A 23468-nucleotide genomic window follows, 5' to 3' on the forward strand; every position below is an offset into this window, starting at 1 on the left:
ATTTCTCTCATTCCCTCCAATAAAATCTTTTCACTCCATTGCTGGAAGTTCCTCAAATGCATTTCCCACAAGAATGAGGCTTCCACTGGACAAATGGAGATCCCTTTCCCAGCTTTCTAAAAACTATTTTTCCAACAATGTCTGGGGACCACAATCCACAAATGTAAAGCTGGAGGGGTATGTCTGTGTGTCTGTGCATGCATATGTGTGTTTATGCACTGAGGAAGTATTTCTAGACATACTGTTCTGTAACTGTGATTTCAAGCACAAGAGAAAAGGTCTCCCTGGGCTTTTTAGCCAGCGGGTGCAGGAAGGATGGTCAGGGGTGAAGGTGGGGACTGGGTGCTACCTCCCGCCATCACCAGCTCCAGTGGGCATTGGGAAATGGCATTTGAAAGATACTAGTAAGAGGTTATCCCTCTGGAGTACATGATCTAGGATCAGGGCTCTGTTTGGAAAACCTCTCCCAGTAGGAGTGCCCTGGCTCTGAATCATGCTTTCTGGTCAGGGGTTCAAATACATTACCTATAAGAATGAGCCACCTGCCTCTCATGTAGAAGCAATCAATAGGCAGAGAACAGGATCAATAGTCTCAGGCTCATCTCTCCTTCTTTAAGGGGAGACTAAAAAGGATATTTCCGTGGAAGTTCCAGCTTTCCTACAGTTATTATTTTTCCTTAAAGTAAAAGAACTTAGCTTTGTTTGTTTATTTGTTTTATATTGAAAAGTATGTCAGAAACATTAACAAAGCTTGGGTTTTATAAATCAGAACTTTGATGGAAGATTCCTGTGGTAGTTCAGTTTGTGTGTCATCTTGTCTGGGCCTGGTTGAAGGGCTGGGCAGCTGGTGGTAGTTATTGCACACGATGAGACTGGCAATCACCTCCATGGTGGGATCTACCACAAGCAGCTGAGTAGCTGCCTTTGGGATGTGGTCTGCTTCCTGTATATGAGGAGAAGTCTTGGGGATAGTCTCTAGCTTATGGTACGCTTGGACCCTGTGTGTAGCTGTGTCATTCATTGTTCAGCAGCCGGCCATGCTCTGCCGACCTTGGGACTTTCAGTGGATTTAAACTAATGGCTTGCCGTGTGGTTTGTTGACATCGGGATTGTGCCATTTTATTTTTTGACTTTAGGCTTGTCAGCCTCAGCAGCCAGTAGCTGCCTGAGTGAAGAAAAGCCTCTAGCACCAGTAAGCTGAGAGCAGAAGGCAAAGCTGGACCCCAAGGTTGAAGGGCTTTCACCCAGTCCCTAGAGCCTGGCACTTTGAACTTGGACTTAAAGCCTCCAAATTGTAAGAATAAACTCCTGTTTGTTATGGCCATTCCATTGGTGGTGTATTCCTGTCAGAGCAGCACTAGGAAACCAGAACAGTGCCTTTGTAAAGTAAAAGCATTTAATGTGAGGTGCTCATTTTTTAACATAGAAAGCAGAGACCAGGAAAGTTGTAGAATTGTTTCTTCCTTTACATTTAAATTGTTATTATTATTATTATTTTGGATCTATAAAATCAAAAAACAAACTCACTGCCATCGAGGTGGATCTGACTCATAGTGATCCCTCCTTGGGTTTCCAAGGTGGTATGTCTATGGAACTAGATTGGTCCATCTTCCTTCTGAGTAGTGGCTGCTGGGTTTGAATCACCAGCCTTCGGGTTAGTAGTCAAGTGCCTTAGGGACTATGCCACCAGAGCTTCCTTTTCGATCTATAGGTTTTCAGAAAGCTTTTTAGGAAGTCACTCTTAAAAGAGAACATTTAACTTTTAAGGCTTTGAATGTATTTATTTGAAAAAAGATGAAGAAGGAAAAGACACGGATATGGGTCTGGGATAATTGTGACACTTGATGGTGTTGACATTTGGGCAGCATAGAGCAAGTGGTTGGGCTGGATTTTGAAGCAGAAGTTGGTGCTAAGGTTGGGTGCACGGCTGGCGTAGGAGGCGGTGTCATTGTCACAGTGGCAGGGTGAGGATTGAATTCGCGGTTGATGACAATAGGTGTTGATTTGGAGAGGCACTGAGATGCAAACTGAAAGCAATCTGCTTGGATTGGGATCTATCCGTCCTTTAAAACTCGACCATTGCTTACACTATCTTTGGAAAATTTTCCCTGCTGTGAATTGCCAGCTCAGTGCCTGATGCCACCATTGTTCAAAGGTGTGGTCCACTTTGGTGGCTTAGGTGTCTCTTTTGTGTGGTATAAACATAAATCTCTCTTGTGTCTTGACTTCTGAATGTGCGCTCCCCACCACGCTTGATAGATGTCCAGCAATTTCCATTTCTCCTTGCAGTTTTTATTTCCCCTGATATTTACAGAAGTATTTCCATAATTCTGTTGCTTGATATGCACTGTTTGATGCTTATATGAACACTGTAAGTGAGACATAGTCATTGTCTTTTTTTGTCAGATGTAGAGTTTACAGTTCCAAGGTCATAGTTGGCACAATAGATAAATAAATAGATAGACACACAGACACACAGGTGGGTGAACAGAAGGACAGACAGGCAGATAGACAGAGAGATAAAGACAGAAAGATTGGTAGATTGACAGACAGATATAGGAGGAAGAAAGGAAGGCGGGGGAGGGAAGGAAACAGGAGGGGAGAAAGGAGTAAGAAAGGCAGGACAAAGGGAAGGAGAATGAAGATAAGACAGAAAAGGAGGGCGGGGAAACATCCTAAACTGTCCCAAGTCTTCAGAGACCCAAATCTTTGCTTTTCAGTCATATGTGTAGCTTCTGTCATTTCCTGCTCCATCTTGCTGGCTACTGCTCAGGGAGAATTAAACCAGTGTGGCCCCCATAGCTCAGACACACATGACACACACATTTATAAATGCAGACAGGAAATACAGCAGGTTAAATATGCTATGTTAAAGACATTAAACTAACACTGAATGGAGAATGGGAAAGTCAGATTTCACGTTAAATGGAAATTTTAAATCTTGCTCTATTCTTATCCACTTTAGGACTCTCTAGCAATTCTTTGGAAGGAGCCCTGAGAAGTATATTCACATCACCACAAATTCCACTTAGATCGTGATGGGGATTAGTGTGAGTCAAAAACCAAGCCCTCATCCCCGTGTGGAGTGGCAAGCCTCAGTGCAGCCTCATTCCCACTAATCTGGGGCTGCTGTGTGATCTTTGATCACACCAAGTATTACAGATGGGAAAGTACTCCTTTCAAATCCCCAACGTGTTTCCAACTGTCAATGAAATCCTTTTTAAGTGTCAAAAGCAATTGCTCTGGTTTACACATACGCTGCTAACCATAGCAGGGCATCTCAGTGCTTCCACAGTGGAAGAACAGCCAAATGCCATGATGCAGGCCAGAATTCCGCCAGGCACCTTCACCCCGGGCTTTCAGGGCTTGAGGGATTCTGCTCTAGAACCTGGGATTTATGTAAACTGCACTTTAAAGATTACCTATTGCACTCCACAATACCTTATCTGCAAGGCAAAGCAATCCTGCTCCAACCTTCACGTTCAACAAACCATTTACACAGGTTACATGTCTATGTAGGTGTTGAAATTCACAAGCGTTCCTAGATAATGTGATTTCTTTTTTTTTTTTTTTTTAATATGTAGAAGCATATGAGCAAAGGATGATCCCAATGTAATTGGATGCTTCTACCCATAAATTATACAACATGACGGTTTGCAGTAATTGATGTAATAAACTAGTGGGCTCAAAGAAGCACAATGCCCCAAACTAGATAAAACAAGCAATTACTCTCCTCTCAGAACAGCCCGTCAATGGGAACGGTCGGTGTCTCACAGAATCTAACAAACCTGGGGGCACTTAGGCATCCGAGCCCTCAGCCTGATCATCTGTGTGGGATGAGCACACAGAACCAGCTCTTCCAACAAATGAAGGGGCAAAATGAAAACCGGTGATAAACTGTGTCCACATGATTAATTCACAGAAACTCTCCATCACGGGGCGGCGACATACGCCCATCTTCTCTGCTGTCCCCTTGGAGATTTTCGTACTAAACATATGTGCATATTTTTCATGGCCACTGATATTGGAATTGCAGCCTGCTCCCATGCAGAACATGAAACACTTCAAACTGCATAATGCTGACTAAATTATAAAGTCCCCAGCGGCCCGAGGTAGCAATAGCCATGATAATGAGGGTGCTTAAGTGGTTTGTGTAGATTCCATTGCCCCTGAACTTTAAGGCCCTGACTTATCGGTTTGTTGTTCCCCTCCCGCCCTGCTAGAGACTGTCTCACATCACGTGACTGACTGTTTTTGTGCTGCGGAAATGCAATGGTCTGTCATTTTAAATGAAGGTGAAGGAAGAAGATAAGTACTGATGGCCAATTTATAATCACGGCTTAATTGAATCAAACGGTGGTTTGGCATGTTTTCATCTCTTGTTATTCCATCTTGTTTAAATACAGAGAATGCAACCGTTTGGGGACAGTAAATTTTTGACTTGGGTTACTTTAAGTTCTACTACCCACCTCTATGCTTAAAGTTGACATTAATGCTGAAAGATTTCCCATCAGTTAAGATTTGTTGTTGTTGTCCTTATGTGCCGTTGAGTTGGACCCGACTCATAGCAACCCTTCCTTGGGTTTCCGAGGCAGTATCACTATGGAAGTAGATTGCCCAACCTTCCTTCCAAGGAGTGGTTGGTAGGTTTGAACCGCCAGCCTTCTGGTTAGCAATCAAGTGCCATTAATTGTTCCATGGTTTCCTATAAATTAATATATTTTACATTATTCTTTTTGGGGAAAAATTTAAAATCTATCAAAAGGACGTGAACACATACATTTACTAGTTTAGTAATTAAAAGACTGTTTGAACTCTTTGATGAGGAATCTGTTCTTCAGGATCAGAACTCAGCATGGGAAAAGTGAGAAATCATTCAATACTGGGTGCTAATGAGACCCAGGGAGAAGAATTATGAGATTTAATTAAACTCAAAATAAAATGTGAGTTTGTCAAATGAGGAAGAGACAGTGAGACAGACTAGACACACATGGGGATGGGATCCGGGGCTCAGAGTTTCTCAAACTGATCAAATAAATCACTGAGGCTCCTGGGTTTCTATTTCCTCATCCAGGGACTCTGGTGGGCAGTGGTTAAAGCATTTGGCTGCTAGTCTAAAGGTCAGTGGCTCAAACCTTCTAGCTCTCCAAGGAGAAAGATGGGGCAATCTTCTTTCCTAAAGACTTACATCCCTGAAAACCTGAAGGGGCAGTTCTACTCTGTCCTATAGGGTCACTATGAGTTGGGATAACTTGATGGCAGTAGATGGGAATTTCAATAAGAACTACTTAACCAATTGATTAATTGAGGCTGCAAAGGACCTCTTTCAAGTGCTGAGGAGCAAAGATGTGTCTTTGAGGACTAAGGTGTGCCTGACACAGGCCATGATATTTTCAATCACCTCATATGTGTGCGAGAGCTGGACAATGAATAAGGAAGACTGAAGAAGAGTTGATGCTTTTGAGTTGTGGTGCTGGCGAAGAATGCTGAAAGTACCATGAACTGCTAAAAGAACTAACAGATCTGTCCCGGAGGAAGTGCACCCGAAATGCTCCTTGGAAGTGAGAATGGCCAGACTTCGTCTCACCTACTTTGGTCATGTTGTCAGAAGAGACCATTCCCTGGAGAAGGATGTCATGCTTGGTAAGGTGGAGGGTTGATGAAGGAGGGGAAGGCCTTTAATGAGATGGACTGACACAGTGGCTGTGATGATGGGCTCAAGTATAGCAGGGATCATGGAACTGGCACGGGATCGGGTAGTGTTTCGTTCTGCTGTGCACGGGGTTGCTATGAGTTGGAAATGACTCGATGGCACCTAACAACAACAACAGGGTGTTCCTTAGAGATGAGGATGGTGGCTCTCTTGCTTACTTTGGACACATCATCAGGAAGGATCAATCTTTAGAAAAGGAGATCGTGTTCGAGAAAGTGTAGTGTCAGTGGAGAGAACCCCCAATGGGGTGGATTGACACAACATCCACAACAACATACTCAAACATACCAGTGATCAAGATTGTGCAGGACCAGATAATGGTGGATAACAATTTGTCATATTTGCAGATCAATTCCACAACATGAGTCTAACAATAGAATATGTCTTCATTTTCTGTCTTCTTTGTTCAGTCTTACATAGGTATTACACATTTATTGTTTTGTTTATTTCTGCATATCTCTTTTTCATTTTACGTTATAAATGGAAACTTTCATTCTATTACAATTTTTTGCTGCTTGTATATAGAGTATCACTATTTTTTTCTGTATTGATCTTTACCTTTTGTCTTACTGAATTCTTCACTTGCAATTGCCAAAATGTCAGCATTACGTGAGCTTCACAAAACAATATGTAAGTTTTCCTTCTATGTTTTAGGTCTCAGAAAAGACCTTTGGAATTAGCTGTTCTCTAAAAGATCTAGTAAAATGTCCCCTGAGAAAACTTCTGGGCCTCATGCTTGCTGTCCTGGCCTATTCAATCATTCACATGTCCATTCATTCATTATACGTCCATTATTGGTAGAGAAGAGGTATCATTTTGGCACCATTTTCTATAATACTTATTCACTTTTGAAATGTTAATATTCTTTCTGTTAGGATTATTTTGAAGAATTGATTCCTTTCCTAGAAAATCATGCATTTTGTGTTTTAAAATGTAATTTCAAAATCAAAACAAAATAGGCCAGTACATTACATTTTATATCTGGTTAGCGTACCCAGTGTCACTTCTTTTATTTGTGTTTTCATTTCATCTGTCTCTTATTATTATTATTATTATTATTATTATTATTATTATTAGATTAGCTTCTCTACAACCAGCTCTTAGTGTTGTTATTTATTAATTCTATCATTTATCAATTTTCTTAAATTTTTACTTGTCCGTGTATTGATTTTTTCTATAAAAATGTATAAACCCTTACTCTGTGACATACTCTAAGTACTTCATAAAACAAAAATATTCAATGCTTATAAAATCCACTTCATAGATGAGGAAACTGAGGCACAACATTTTGAAATATGTCGTCCAAGATACATGGCTTGTAATTGGCAGAGACAGAGGTAAACTCAGGCTGACTCCATAACTAGTTTTTGACTTAATATCCTCTCTTACATTGTCCTTAAATATATTTTACTTTTTCTAACTTACTAATTATAAATCTTTTAAGATATTGTATATTTTCTGTATTAATTTGTGCTATTACACTATTTTTTTATTTCCTTCTTGACTCTGACACACAAACACACACACAGACACATATATGTATATGTTTGTGTGTGTGTGTATATATATATATACACACACGCATATATATATACAATACATATACATTTTCTGCTTTGTAATTTCAATTCCACATTATAAGGATAAAATGGTTTCTAGTCATCTAACATTATTACTGGGTACACAATTATTTTTTTTAAATGATCACTTTTTCAAACTTAATGCCTATTATTATCAAATTGACTTTATTTAACATTAATATTAAGGACTTTTCTTTATTTGATTATTAATACCTTTTAACTGTAACTTTTCTCTCACAGTTACAGTTGTATTTCTCAGAGATTGTTCTTAGTAAGATTTTATTTCTAGCTTTATCTTTATTGTTTTCTGTTTCTAAATCTAAAACATTTAAATGGAACTGACACCTGATCATTTTATGTGAGAATTAGTCTTTCTTTCATACATCATTCAGTTTTGAAAACCATCATTTCTAGTTCCAAAAAGTGGGAGGTTCTTATATACATTATTTGTTGTTGTTGTTGTTATGTGCCGTCGAGTCGGCCCGACTCATAGCGACCCCTCCTTGGGTTTCCGAGGCAGTGTCACTACGGAAGTAGGATTGCCCAACCTTCCTTCCGAGGAGTGGCTGGTGGGTTTGAACCGCCAGCCATCTGGTTAGCAGGCAAGTGCCTTAGCCACTATGCTACCAGAGCTCCTATACATTATTTAGTAAGTTTTAAAACAAAATACAGATAACATTTTTGGGAATTTGGCACACTCACTGAAGTCATTGGCAACAATTTGGGGTCTAAGGTACACTTTTGTTAGTTGTTCTCTCTTTGTACACATATTTAAGCTTTGATGGTAAGAAGAATCATTTTCATATGAAACATAAATAACACACAAATACCAACACCTAGCATTCTGCAACGAAAGCCCAGAATCTACCACTCCTGGTATCATTCCTCTATACACTAAAACACTATGAAAGAAAATGAAAGTTTTACAGAGATCTGTGAATTGAAAGAATACTGTTCAATTGTTAGCACAATTCACTCAAATATATGAAGTGCCATTTGTTAAAGAATATTAAGTAGTCATAAGGGTCACCATGGGAACTCTGGTGGCATAGTGCCTAAGACACTTGACTGCTAACCGGAAGGCTGGCAGTCCACCAGCCACTCCTCAGAAGGAAGGTTGGGCAATCTACTTCCATAGTGATACTGCCTCGGAAACCCAAGGAGGGGTCCCTATGGGTCAGGTCCAACTCAACGGCACATAACAACAACAACAACAACAAGGCTCACCATGTTAGCCACAGAGGATTACCTAATTACAAGTATCTCAACTAAATAAGTAAGAATTAATACTTGAGAGGTTGATGATATGTTATGCTGACCCACAGTGAGACAAAAGCTAAGCCCATATTTGGAAAAGGGACAAAGGATGGTCTGGTGACTAAATTTGAAACTTAAGATAACCAATGTTTGAGACTTCCAAAATATATACATACATACATACATACATACATACATACATATACATACATGCATACATATATGTGTGTGTGTGTGTGTATGTAATCAAGCAGCTAACCAACAAAAAGTAACCTAAAGTTGAAAATGTTTAAATCTTAATATCAAATTGAAAACAGATCCAAAAACTGGCATTTTCTAGAGCAAAGAAAAACAAGTTGAAGTAAAATATAAGATTCTTGTCTCAGAGAGATCTCCATGTTTAACCTTTATTTCTCATAATAAAGTCAAAGTAAACTATAGTTTTTGATTCAAGGGATGACTTCTCTCAACACTAAAGCTTTTATTCATTCAAAGTCCCTGAATTCAGTCCACAAAGCTATGTGCGCAGACATTAATTCTGGACTGAAGAGGAGCTATCCACCACGTGGTAGAAGAGTATGCTAAGGGCAGGAAGGATGACTGCGGAGGCCCAGTTCTTTCTCTCGGTTGAGCATGGAGTGCTTCTTGAGAAGAAGACAGAAAGGAAAGCTCAGAAGAAGGTACGGTATATGGGCAAAAGCAATGGAGCCAGGCCAAGGATCGAAGTAGAAACACCCAGAGAGAAGGAGCATTGAGAAAGGGCCTCAGGAGAGTTATAACCAATAAGCCAATGTTGGTGTTGTTGTTAGGTGTCACCAGACTGGTTCTATCTCATAGTGACACTGTGCAACAAGACAAAACGCTGCCGGGCTTGTGCCATCCTCAAAATCTGTGCCTTGCTCGAGTCCATCCTCTTCTGAATCCAGTTTGAAATTCTGACCGTTTCTTCTCAAGGTAATGCTGCAACCATTTTTGTATTATCCTCAGCAAAATTTTATTTGTGTCTGATATTAATGATATTGCTCAATTATCTAGGAATATGTATCTATATATACACACACACTTATGGAAAGCAGCTCATAAGATGATATAATTGAATGTTTTAAATATAACTTAATGGTACACATTATACAATACAATACAACAACATTTGTAATTGTTAGGTGATGTCGAGTTGGTTCCAACTGATAGCAATTCCAGGTGTAACAGAACAAAACATGACAGGTCCCGTGCTATTCTCATCGTGCGAGCCATGTGCACACCCACTGTTGAAGCCACTGTGTCAATCCTTCCTGTCTAGGGTCTTCTTTCTTGTTCATCCTCTACTTTTCTAAACATAATGTCCTTCTCCAGAGAATAGTACATATTAACAACGTTAGTGGTGCATATTAACCATATGAATAAGCAAATTGAATGTAAATTATTTAAATAGAAAAAGAAAAGGCAGAGATTACTATGAGGAAGAAACATACTTCTGATAAAAAGACAAATATAGTTTACAAATAGATGGAAGATACATACAAAATGAATTCTAAGCTAAAGAAAGCCTATATCATTACCAAACAAATTAGACTCCAAAGTAAGGGGTATAGACAGGAGAAGAGAAAGTCATTTCATAATGATCAAAGAATACATTTATGGAGAGGCTCTAACAACCTTATATGTGTCAAAAAAAAATGAACATTAAAGATTCAAAATAATAAGAGAAAAATGGATAGAACTGAAAGAAATCAAAAATTCTGCCATTGTATTGGAAACTTCCACACCCATTCTCTCATAACTGATAAATCATGCAGACAGAAAGTGAATTAATGCTATAGAGGACCTGAATACACAGTTTGCCAACTTGGCCTAACTGACATTTCTAGAACCCCACACTCACAACAGCACAAGACACCTTCCATTAATGGGTATGTGAGACATTGAACAAGAGAGACTATAGTCTACGTCATAAAACAGAATTCAACAAACTTCAAAAAGTTGGAATGAAAATATACTTTCTGACCAACATGGAATTAACTAGACAGAAATGACAGAATAACAAAAAACAAACTCACTGTGGTCGAGTTGATTCAACTCATAGCAACCCCTCCTTGGCTTTCCAAGGCAGTATCTCTATGGAAGTAGATATATATAAAATGTTCAAACACTTACAAATTAAATAAACACACTTCTCTATATCCCATGAGTGAGTCAAAGAAAAAATCAGAGGTGACATTAGAACATATTCTGAACTAAATAACAGAAATATAAAAAGGAAAAAAAAATAATATATCAAAATTTGTGGCACATGATAAATTGATAGTTTTAAAAATTGTTATATTAAAAACAAGATATTCTTAATCAATAATGTTCATTTCTGCCAAAAGAAAATAAAAAGAAGAGTAAATTAAATCAGACAATTACTTATTTGAAAAATAAAGATAAATGCCAAAAATCAACACAACTGATTACAGAAAAACAATAGGAAAAAGAAAATCAATGAAACCAAAAACTGCTTCTTTGGGGAAACAAAAGGACAGACTTGAGTTCTTAGGAAGCTGAGGTAGGGGAAGGTAATACAGGTAATAAATAATATTAATATAGCCACTCCAGCTATCTTTTGCTATCTTAGTGTTCATCTAGTATGTATTTTCCATCTCTTTTCAAACTGTCTTTGTCTTTTTTATCTAAGTACGTTTCCTCCTCATGGTGATCTCGAACCATCCTCCCATGTCCCAGCGCATCATGCAATTCCAATGAAGCTGACATCTTACTTTGAAGCCACTGGTCTAAATCTTTTCATATGAAACTCAAACTCTTAGGGTTTTCATTTTGATAGTTTACAAATAAACAAACAACAAACACACAGCCATGTGCTCTGACCTGGGAATTCTGGAATCTACAGGAATAATCCATGAGCAAATCTAATGGTACTGAAAACAGGAGCACGAGCCTACCCCTTCACTTTAAGCACATTGAGGCATTTTTCAAATGTTTGTGAATACAGCTGTTCCATCAGAGAGAGGTCTTTTAAAATATTTCTCTGCACACCTCCCCCTCCATGAACCACTTTCAAGAAGCAGGCTTTTGTTCTTCACACTTTTCCACTAAGAAGGCCTGAATCAGAACAACAAAATATTATGAGAATTGTAAAGAAAAACAGGAATATCTCTAAGTCATTTTCTTCAGACGAGTCTTCAACAGAAGAGGAAAGAACAAAGAGAAAGTCAAAGGGATGAACTTACTGCTCAGAGTGAACATGCAAGTGAAATGATAGAGCGTACGTATGAAGAAAAACTCTCCACAGGGTCAAATCCATATGAGATTCTGACTACCACTAGATCAAGCTGTTCTCCAAGGAGAGCTGGTTGAGATCAGCTTACCATAGTTTATGTACTTTATAAACTGAGCAAGATAAATAGTCTGTTAAGGCTTTATGGACTTGTTATGACAGCTAATTTCATATCGCCTGACATAGTATCTGAGCAAATGTACAGGTGTTCCCTCCTTTTCACTCCACTATAGATACTGTAAATTGAGTACCTCTGAAAGTCCAGTCATAATAGATGACAAATATCCTTGCTACCCACAAGAATGAAAGTTGTAAGTCACTAGACTTAGGCACTGAAAGTTAGCGGAGAACTCAGGGGCCCATGCATCTTTTTAATGGTCCTACGACAGAAACGCTGTGTGAGTTTCCCGTGACAGCCTACTAGAGGACTGAGAGGACACCTAATGAATCAGCCATAGCTTTAATTAAATGACGTGAGATCTGAGAAATGGGGCACTTCCGCCATGCCTTTGAGTTTGCCAGTCTCACCACGTAGCCACCCATTCTGACTTAAGCCTTGACTTTGTTTTCTCCTTTCATGTGATTGTTTCCTAATTTTAAAAGGATTGAGTAGCTTTTGCTGGACACCGGAGCCTGCACTCCTTCCCCCAAAGTGCTGTACCCAGAACACAACCCTGTACTATTTTCCGACTGTGAGAGTAGGTCCGTCATTCCAAAGAGAAGCTCATTTTCCAAATGTTTACCCTTTGTTGTTGTTGGTTGCCATCAAGTCAACTCAGACTCCCGTGAACTTGTGTAACTCAGCAAAAACTTGCTATCTTCAAGACCATGGATCAGTTAGAGTCCACTGTTACAGCTATTGTGTACTTTTCAACCTAGGGGTCTTATCTCCCAAAACTTATTGAACAATATTCTGTTGTGATCCATCAGGTTTTCATTGGCTAATCTTTAGAACTAGGTCACCAAACCTTCTTTTTCCTTAGTCCCTTGTGAAGGATGCTGATTTTCATTCACAAAATAAATATTTGTAAGACCTCCTGAGTTCTCTTCCAGCAGGTTAAAACAGGAAGCTCAAGATAAAATATGAATTTTAAATCTTGTCACCTAATTAAAATAGATATAGAATTACCTCATAGCCTATGAAAAATTGCACGTAATGATTTAAATTCCTTATACTACTTCATTCTTCACTATAGGATGCTTGATTTTCTAGGGTGTTTCTGGAATATCCTTAAAAATAAAATCATATAAGAAGGCTGGTTATGGAACGATCATATTCTGTACTCATTTGTTGTTGTTGTTGTTGTTAAGTGCCGTCGAGTCGTTTCCGACTCATAGTGACCCCATGAACAGCAGAACGAAACACTGCCCTATCCCGCGCCAGCCCCACAATCCCTGCTACACTTGAGCCCATCATCGCAGCCACCATATCAATCCATCTCCTTGAAGGTCTCCCCCTCTTTCGTCGACCCTCCACCCTACCAAGCATGACATCCTTCTCCAGGGAATGGTCCCTTCTTACAACATGACCAAAATAGGTGAGACGAAGTCTGGCCATTCTTGCTTCCAAGGAGCATTCTGACTGCACTTCCTCCAGGACAGATCTGTTAGTTCTTTTAGCAGTCCATGGTACTTTCAGCATTCTCCGCCAGCACCACAACTCAAAAGCATCAACTCTTCTTCGGTCTTCCCTATTCATTGTCCAGCTCTCACATGCATATGAGGCGATTGGAAATATCATGGCTTGTGTCAGGCGCACCTTAGTTCTCAAGGAGATATCCTTGCTCCTCAGCACTTGATACAGTTCCTTCGCAGTTGGCTTTCCCAATGCTACACGTCATCTAATGTCCTGACTGCTGCTTCCGTTGGCATCGATTGTAGAACCAAGCAACGTGAATTCCTTGACAACCTCAATCTTCTCTCCATTTATTGTGATGCTGCTCATTGGTCCAGTTGTGAGGATTTTTGTTTTCTTTATATTAAGATGTAATCCATACTGCAGACTGCACTCTTCAACCTTCATCAGTAGGTGCCTTAAGTCATCCTCACTTTCAGCAAGCAAAGTTGTATCGTCTGCATATCTCAGGTTGTTAATGATTCTTCCTCCAATCCTGATACCACGTTTTTCTTCATATAGTCCAGCTTCTCAGATTATTTGCTCAGCATATAGATTGAATAAGTGTGGAGAAAGGATACAACCCTGACACACTCCCTTCTTGATTTTAAAACATGTAGTGTCCCCTTGTTCTGTTCAAACAACAGCCTCCTGGTCAAGGTACAGATTCCTCATGAGTATAATCAAGTGCTCGGGAATTCCCATTCTTCTCAATGTTATCCATAATTTGTCATGATCCACACAATCAAATGCCTTTGCATAGTCAATAAAACACAAGTAAACATCTTTCTGGTATTCTTTGCCTTAAGCCAAGATCCATCTGACAACAGCTATGATATCCCTTGTTCCACGTCCTCTTCTGAATCCGGCTTGAACCTCTGGAAGTTCTCTGTCAATATACTGCTGCAAACGTTTCTGAATTATCTTCAGTAAGATCTTACTTGTGTGCGATATTAATGATATTGTTCTATAATTTCCACATTCTGTGGGATCACCTTTCTTTGGAGTGGGCACAAATATGGATCTCTTCCAGTCAGTTGGCCAGGTAGCTGTCTTCCAAATCTCTTGGCATAACTGAGTGAGTGCCTCCAATGGGGCATCTGTTTGTTGAAATATATCAATCCCCATGCCATCAATTCCCGGAGCCTTGTTCTTCGCCAGTTCTTTCATTGCAGCTTTAACTTCTTCCTTCATTACCATTGGTTTCTGTACTCATAGTCAGGTGGATATTTGCTCACATTGGGTGTAATACTTGAGATATTTGCATCACATTAAGGAGCTCTGGGAGCTCTGGTAGCATAGTGGCTAAGGCACTTGACTGCTAACCAGAAGGCTAGCAGTTCAAACCCACCAGCCACTCCTCGGAAGAAAGGTTGGACAATCTACTTCTGTAGTGATACTGCCTTGGAAACCCAAGAGGGCTCACCATGAGTCAGGTTTGACTCAACGGCACAAAACAACAACAACCATATATCACATTAAAGACTAAAATAACAAATTAATCTTTTTCTAGACTTTCAGCACCAATTCTTGGTGAGGACTCTTGTGAATTGCTCTATCTCTTCAGATTGAATGCACCCCCAGGAATGAGGCAAGAAAACTTTACTTTTGAGCCAATATCTGTTTGTCACATGTGTTGCCCCATAGTTTGCTCAATTAATCCCCAAAAGTTCTTGTCCCATTAAAGAACATATATGGAGACACATCGATGCTGTTAGAAAGAGTAAATTTGTGTCCAAAATACCTGATTTGAGTAATAGCATTTCTGTGAAAATTACAACCTGTATTTCTACATCAGTGTAGATAATTTTCTCACTGATTAGAAAAGAGCAGAGTATCAGAAAAGGTCTTGCTGATAACAAAGACAGATAAGTTTAATTTACTACTGGTAGGACCTATGAAGCAATGGGTAATATGTCTAAATACAGAATATAATGTTCTTGGATGAATTGTTTCCAATCTATTTCCACACCTGTTCTCATATTTTGTATGTGAAGCTGTTTGATAGGTCATAAATGTATTCACCAGATGTAACTCCAGAGAATGAACTTCAGAAAACATCTCTGGTTGACACACATGTTAGACATGACTTGAGACCATTAACTGTTCAATATTTGGCTGTACCCCAAAGGGAGGATTGAATGCAGAAAACTGTTTTTGAGGTAAAAGTGGTGTTTGGTTTGTTTTTGAGTGATGAATAATGAAGGACAGAAACCAGCAGTAAGAAAGAGCTGAGTTTGTCAATGTAACCTAATATGTGCACTGTTGCAGGTATAGGACAAGAAAGAAAATGCCTTGTTACCACCAGGTTTCCCCTTATTGAGGAGTCAGGCAAAAAAAAAAAAAAAAAGAAAGAAAGAAAAGAAAAAGATATATATTTTAATATCAAGTACTTTTAAATGCTATGAACACAATAAGCCAAGGAAGTTTACGTAAAATGATGGGTAGAGATTTTCTTAATAAGAGAATCAGGTAGGGAATATATGAGCAGAAATCTAGAAAAAAGTGAAATAAAAACAGGATTTTTGAATGGCAGGAATCCCCCTTTACACTCTGATTTCTGTTGGTGGTGGCGGCGGGTGCTGTCAAGTTGGTTTCAGCTTATCGCGACCCCATGTACAACAGAATGAAACACTGCTTCATTCTGTGCCCACTCTCAATCCATTGCCAGCTTACAAGCATCGTCCCAACCAGTGTGTCAATCCCTCTCATTGGGGGTCTTCCCCTTTTTCACTGACCCTCTACTTCACCTAGCAAGATCTCCTACTCCAAGAACTGGTCCCTTCTGACAAGATGACCAAAATACAAGAGTCAAAGTCTGGCTATTCTTGCTTCTTCAGAGCATTCTAGTCTTACTTCAGAAGCTCTGGTGGCGTAGTGCCTAAGGCATTTAACTGCGAACCAGAAGGCTAGCAGTTCAAACCCACCAGCCACTCCTTGGAAGGAAGCCTGGGCAATCTACTTCCGTAGTGATACCGCCTTGGAAATCCAAGGAGGGGTCGCTATGAGTCAGAACCAACTGGATGGCAGTGAGTTTGGTTTGGTTTGATTTTTTAGTCTTAGCTCATCCAAGACAGATTTGGTTTTTCTTCTAGCAGTCCATGGTACATTCAATATTCTTTGCCAACACCACAATTCATATGCATCAATTCCTCTACAGTCATCCTTATTCATAGTCCAGCTCTCACATGTATATGAGATCATTAAAAATACAATGGCTTGGGACAGGCACATCTTAGCACACAAAATAGCATCTTTGTTCTTTAACACTTTCATGAGATCATTTGCAGCAGATTTGCCCACTGTAATATGTTATTTGATTTCTTGATTGTGGCTTCCATGGGCATTCATTATGGATCCAAGTAAAATGTAACCCTGGACAACTTCAGTCTTTTCTCCATTTATCATAATGTGGCTTATTGGTACAATTGTGATTTTTTGTTTGTTTGATTGATTGTTTTGTTTTATTGAGGTGTAATCTATAATGAAGGGTCTAGTTTTAGATCTTCAGTAAGTGCTACAAGACTTCTTTACTTTCTATAAGCAAGGTTATATCATCTGCACATTGTAGGCTGTTAGTGGGTCTTTCCCCAATCCTAATGTTGAATTCTTCATATAGTCCAAATTCTCAGATTATGTGCTCAGCATACAGATTGAATGTTGTTGCTGTTAGGTGCCATTGAGTCATCTCCAACTCATAGTGACGTTATGCTCAGCAGAAAGAAACACTGCCAGGTCCTGTACCATTCTCACAATCCTTGCTATACCTGAACCCATTGTTGTAACCACTGGGTCAATTCATCTTGTTGAGGGCCTTCCCATTTTTCATTGACCTTCCCTTTCACAAGCATGATATCCTTCTTCAGAGAATAGTCCCTTCTGACAATAGGACCAAAGTAGGTGAGAGGAAGTCTGGTCATTCTCGCTTCCAAGGAGCATTCCAGCTGCACTTCTCCCAGGACAGATTTGATAGTTCTTTTAACAGTCCATCGTACTTTCAGTAGTCTTCACCAACATTACAATTCAAAAGTACCAACTCTTCTTTGCTCTTCATTATTCATGCATATGAAGTGACTGAAAATACCGTGGCTTGGGTTAGGCACCCCTTAGTTTTCAAGGAGACATCTTTTCTCTTCAGCACTTGAAAGAGGTCTTTTGCAGCAGATTTGCCTAATGCAATACCTTGTCTGTTGTCTTGACAGATTGAATGAATGTGGTTAAAGGATGCAATCCAGACACATACCTTTCCTGATTTTAAACCATACAGTATTCCCTGGCTCTGTTCAAACAACTGCCTTTTGGTCTATGTATAAGTTCCTCACAAGCACAATTAAGTGTTCTGGAATTCCTATTCTCCACAATGTTTTCCATAATTCTTTGTAACTCACACAGTCAAATGACTGCATCTTCCATAAAACAAAGGTAAATATATATCTGATACTATCTACTTTCAGCCAAGATCCATCTCACATCAGCAGTGATAGCTCTCTTTCCACATCCCCTTCTGAATCCAGCTGGAATTTCTGGCAGTTCCCTTCTGATGTACTGTTACAACCATTTTTTAATTCTCTCCAGTAAAATTTTAATTGCTTGTGATATTAATGATATTGTTTGGTAATTTCTTCATTCTGTTGAATATTCTTTCTTTGTACTGGAACAAATATAGATCTCTTCTAGTCAGATGATGAAGTAGCTGTCTTCCAAATTTCTTGACATAAATTGCTGAGTTCCTCCGTCACTGCACCCATGTGCTGAAACATCTCAGTAGGTCTTCCATCAATTCCTGGAGCCATTTTTCACCCATTCCTTCAATGCATCTTGGACTTTCAAAACTATCAGTTCTTTACCATATGCTACCTTCTGAAATGCTTCAGTGTTGACCAATTCTTTTTGGTGCAGTGACTCTGTGCATTCCTTCCATCTCCTTTTGATGTTCCCTGTATTGGTCAATATTTTGCCCATAGAATCGTTCAGTATTGGAGTTTTGAGGCTTTAATTTTTTTCTTCATTTCTTTCAGCTTGAGGGATGCCAAACATGTTCTTCACCTATGATTTTCCCACCTCATATTTTTGCACATTTTCATTATACTATGCTTTGTCTTCTCGAGCTGATCTTTGAAATCTTCTGTTCAACTCTTTTACTTTATCATTTCTTCCATTCACTTTTGCTATTCTCTGTTCAAGAACAAGTTTCAGAGTCTCTTCTGACATGCGTTTTTGCCTTCAATTCCTTTCCTAACTTTTTAATGATCTTTTGCATCTTTCTCTATGCATGATGTCTTTGATGTCATGCCATGACTCTTCTGATCTATGATCACTGGTATTCATTGCATCATATCTCAGGTGGGATATACTCAATGTAGTATTTTGACTCTTATGGACTTGTTTTAATTTTTTCAGCTATTAAACACCACTTTGTAAGAGAGAGCATTTAAATTTTAAGAATTAAGAATTCCTTTACTCATAATTTTATCTGAATATAACAAATAACTGAATATTGATTTACTTTTGCTCCAAATTTTCAACTCATTTATTGACATGTCAAAATTAATTGTCTAATTTTTTTAACTATGTCATTTGAACTGTGTAGTTTTGAACTCTCTCTCTCTTGAATTCTTACATGTTAAAATATTTATTTCTTCTCTATGCATTTAAATAAACATTTGAATGGGCGTATCATTCTTATGTGAAGAAGAATATGGCATCAAGATTGAAGAAAGAGTCATTAACAACTCACAGTATGCAAATGGCACATGTTTTCAAACTGAGGAGATTTGAAACACTTATTGATGAAGATCAAAGATTACAGTCTTCAGTATGGACTAAACTTCAATATAAATAAGACAAAAATACTCACAACTGGAATAATAAGCATCATCATTGTAAATGGAAAAAAAGATTGACATCTTCAAGAATTTCATTTTATTTCGATCCACAACCAATATTAATGGAAGCAGTCAAGAAATGAAATGACATATCGCATTGGGTAAACCTGTTGCCAAAGGCCTCTTTATTTATTTATTTTAACTTTTTATTGTGATATATTAAAAAACCAAGAATGTCACTTTGAGATCTAACATGTGCCTGATTCAAACCACGTTATTTTCAATCACATAATATGCATGTGAAACCTGGACAATGAATGTGGAAGACTGAATAAGAAATGGTGCCTTTGAATTATGGTGTTGGCAAAGAATATTGAGTGTACTGCAAGCTGCCAGAAAAACAAACAAATCTGTCTTGGAAGAAGTACAGCTAGAAGGCTGCTTAGAAGAGAGGAACTTATCCTGTTTACTCTGGACACATTATCAGGAGAAACCAGTCACTGGAGAAAGACATCATGTTTGGTAAAGTAGAGGGTCATCAAAAAAAAAAAAAAAAAAAGACCTTCAATGAAATGGATTGATTACAGTGGCTGCAACAATGGGCTCAGGCATAGCAATGATTGTAAAAACAGTACAGGACCAGCAGTATTTTGTTCTGTTGCACACAGGTTCCGTATAGTGGGAATTCACAGGACAGCACCTAACAACAACAAAATAGCAACAATCATTATTGGATCACATCAGAGTATTTCCCAAGGAATTACCCAGTATTGTTCATGGCACACACTATAATTGAAAGTTGCTCTGAAGTGACATAAAACTAGACAGCCCCTAGAGTGATTTTTTTCATTTTCTTGCATGTCCCGATAATTTTCTCTATATATTTCTGGTCTACCAACTTTGCTATCCTCTCTCTGATTGCTGATTAATTGTGATCTTATTACTCTTTCATATTGTTGTTCCCATACTTGAATATACATCTTATTTTATTTTAGGAAGATATTCTTAAATTGTATCTTGTAATTTATTTCTTCTTATTATTATTATTTTGAACTTCTTCATCAAGGATACATATTTATGTATATGTTGAATTTACATTTACATTGTCTTCTATATGCATAATTTTCTCTCTAACTCATTAAAAAATAAAACCTTCTTCCCCACTTTTTCCAACCTCATCTTCATTCAAATTTTGTCAATGCCTGTTTTCCTCTGTGAAGCTTCAGAGTTTACCTGCTTACAATGGTTCCATCCATCGCATGTACCTCCTTTTAGACTTCAAGATCTCAGTAGCTGAGTCCTTCTTTCCTCCATTTCTTTCTTGATCTCTTTGCTTTGAGCTGTTGTTTTGTAGATGCCAACCTTCCATTGAGAAGTTTTATTCTGTAGGTGCTAGCCTTCCATTAAGAGCTTGGTTTCTTGGGATAATCATAATAGGTGATGGTATTTTTGTATCTTTGACAAAATATTTTCTCTTCCTCATCCTTTATTAATATTTTACTATTTCCATCATTTTTCTCTGCTCAGGTTAAGACAGACTACAAAGAAAGGTCTGGGAAGTACTTCCAGAAATCAGCCAATGAAAAGTCTATGGATCACAAGGTCCAGTCGCCAACCAATCATGGGAATGGAGCAGGACCAGGCAGAGTTTCATCCTGTCATTTATAGGGTCATGATGAGCAGGAGGCCAACTCAATAGCACTAACATCTCTGATCACAGTGTTTAGCTCTTTTCTTATTTGTATATGTATATTTTTAATCTTAGAATGTAGTAAACTCTTGAAAGACCAACTGTTGACTCTTTGAGTGTTTGGATGAAAATGGGGCTGTACTGGTACCAGAGAGAAGATCCCCAAGCTTTTGCAAAGCCTGAGGGGACCTGAGGTGAGGTCAGACAGTTGTGCCTATCCTTTCTTTTACGTGACAATTATCAGCCACGTCAGGACTGCTGACCACTTTCCACATATGCCCTTTGCTGCAACCTGGTGGCAGAGAAGCCAAGTTGCTAGTCTGATTTCAGCCTCCCAATTCTGCCACACCAGGTCCCAAGGCTCCAGGGTGATGCCTACGTCCACTGATCATTCCAAACACAGAGAAACATGTCTCTCAGAACATGCCATAATTCAGAGACTCCCTATGTGGACAGACAGAGCCAAGTCCTCCACAGTGGACTCTTTGCAGTTCCCTCCTCATCTGTGCCAGTCAGTCACTGTGCTAGGCCACCATTCTATATGTACTAATGCTTTAAGATGCCAGAAACCATCTTTTTAGCAGAAAATCGAGTTCTTATTTTTACTTTCTGCTTCCATAGGAAGTAGTTTCAGAAAGAGGAAACTGAAATGAATGTTTGTTTTTTGTTCCCATATTACAATAAGAATGCCAAAAAATACTTCTTAATGGCCTTTGTTTTACCTACATATGTGTTTTTAGTGTGGTAAATATGTATGTGACAGAGCATTTGCCATTTCAACATTCTTCACATGTAAACTTTAGTGGGGACAATTGTATCATGTTGTGTGCCCATCACTATGATCCATTTCCATTTGTTTCCATCACTCTTAACAGAAGCTCAGTGTCCTCTAAGCAGAGATTCCTCTGTCCCCCACCACCTGGCCCTGGTGACCATCATAACCTTCGATCTGTACACATTTGCTTATTGTAGCTATTTGATATGAGTGGAATCATACAATATCTGACTTTTATAATGAACTTTATTTTACTCAGCATGCTGTTTTCAAGGTTCATCCATGTTAGAGCATGTATCAAAACTTCATTCCTCTTTATGACTGTATTTATTCTTTAACTTTTCATTTGTAAGTAATTACAGACTGACAGGAAGTTTCAAAATAATATGCAGAATCCCTTATACCTCCACCCAGTTTCCCCTGATAGTGACATTGAGTGTAAGTGGAGTGCAATGCCACTCTGTACTCTGTACCCACTGCCATCAAGTCGGTCCTGACTCATAACAACCCCTCCTTAGGGAACTGACATTGGTCAATAAAGGTAACTAGACTGCAGACTATTCTGTTTTCACTGGTGTTTGTACGCACTGATTTTTATTTTAAGTCTTTGTCCTGTTGTATCATGACACCAGCTCTAGTCTTCCCTTGTGGACCTGATACCTGACCCTCTCAGTATGAGAGATGTCTAATGGGAAAACCACACATTCCACGAGTGTCTGCCGCAATAAACCTTTGTAATAATTGATGCCCTCTGGTGGGTCACATCCCATTACTCTGAGTGACTTCATAAACTGATTTGACAGGCTATCTGACCACATGATTCATCAACTTCAAATCCAGGTTTCTGTGGTGGTGGACAGAGGCGCTGGGTAAGCTACTGTGAGGTGGGTCGGCACAGAGAACAATTCTCGTGATTTCACAAATAGTTAATTCTGTGATCTCTTCACTCATAAGCAAATGTATCTGAAGCTTGCATTCTCTGACCACGTGAAATGAAGCCATGGCTAAAGCACATAAGCCAGGAACAGAGGAGAATTTTACACAGAAGATAATCCATTTCCTATGGAATTTAAGGGAAAAACAAATGCCCTCTCCCCAGTTCTCAGCTAAGATAGCTGTAGGCTTGTCATTATATAGAAGAATAAGAAAGAAAGAAATCCCCCACCCCTTTGTCCATCTTCCAAGTTGCTCACTGTTAAGGTAAAAGAAGTTCAAGGTACTACTCATAGAATCATTCAATTTGGTGGTGGTGGTTATTGTTGTTACATGCCGTCGAGTCAGACCCGGCTCATAGCGAGCCCTCCTTGGGTTTCAGAGGCGGTATCACTATGGAAGTAGATTGCCCAACCTTCCTTCCGAGGAGTGCCTTATGGGTTTGAAACACCAGGCTTCTGGTTAGCAGTCAAGTGCCTTAGGCACTATGCTACCAGAACTCCCATTCAATGTGGAGAAAACAGAAAATAGTACACGAATACTTGCATCTTAAAATTTGATTCTGGCTGTTACTGATTGATCAATTTAATTCTGGTATTTTTGTCTTGTTGTAATTTGGATCCATATAAAAGAATATTTACCATAACAAAGGATACATTTTCTATTTAGGATGTATTTTTAAATTAAATTGATCTAATAATAGTCTATATTCAGGTTTCATATGATCTACAAATAAGTTAAATTAAATTAAAATGACTTTAGTTACTTACTAGAGATAAGTTTTTAAGTGACTTTTTTAAAATAAG

This window comes from Orycteropus afer, unplaced genomic scaffold (assembly GCF_000298275.1).
Source record: "Orycteropus afer afer isolate SDZICR_OR568_19922 unplaced genomic scaffold, OryAfe1.0 scaffold00381, whole genome shotgun sequence".
Lineage (NCBI taxonomy): Eukaryota > Metazoa > Chordata > Mammalia > Tubulidentata > Orycteropodidae > Orycteropus > Orycteropus afer.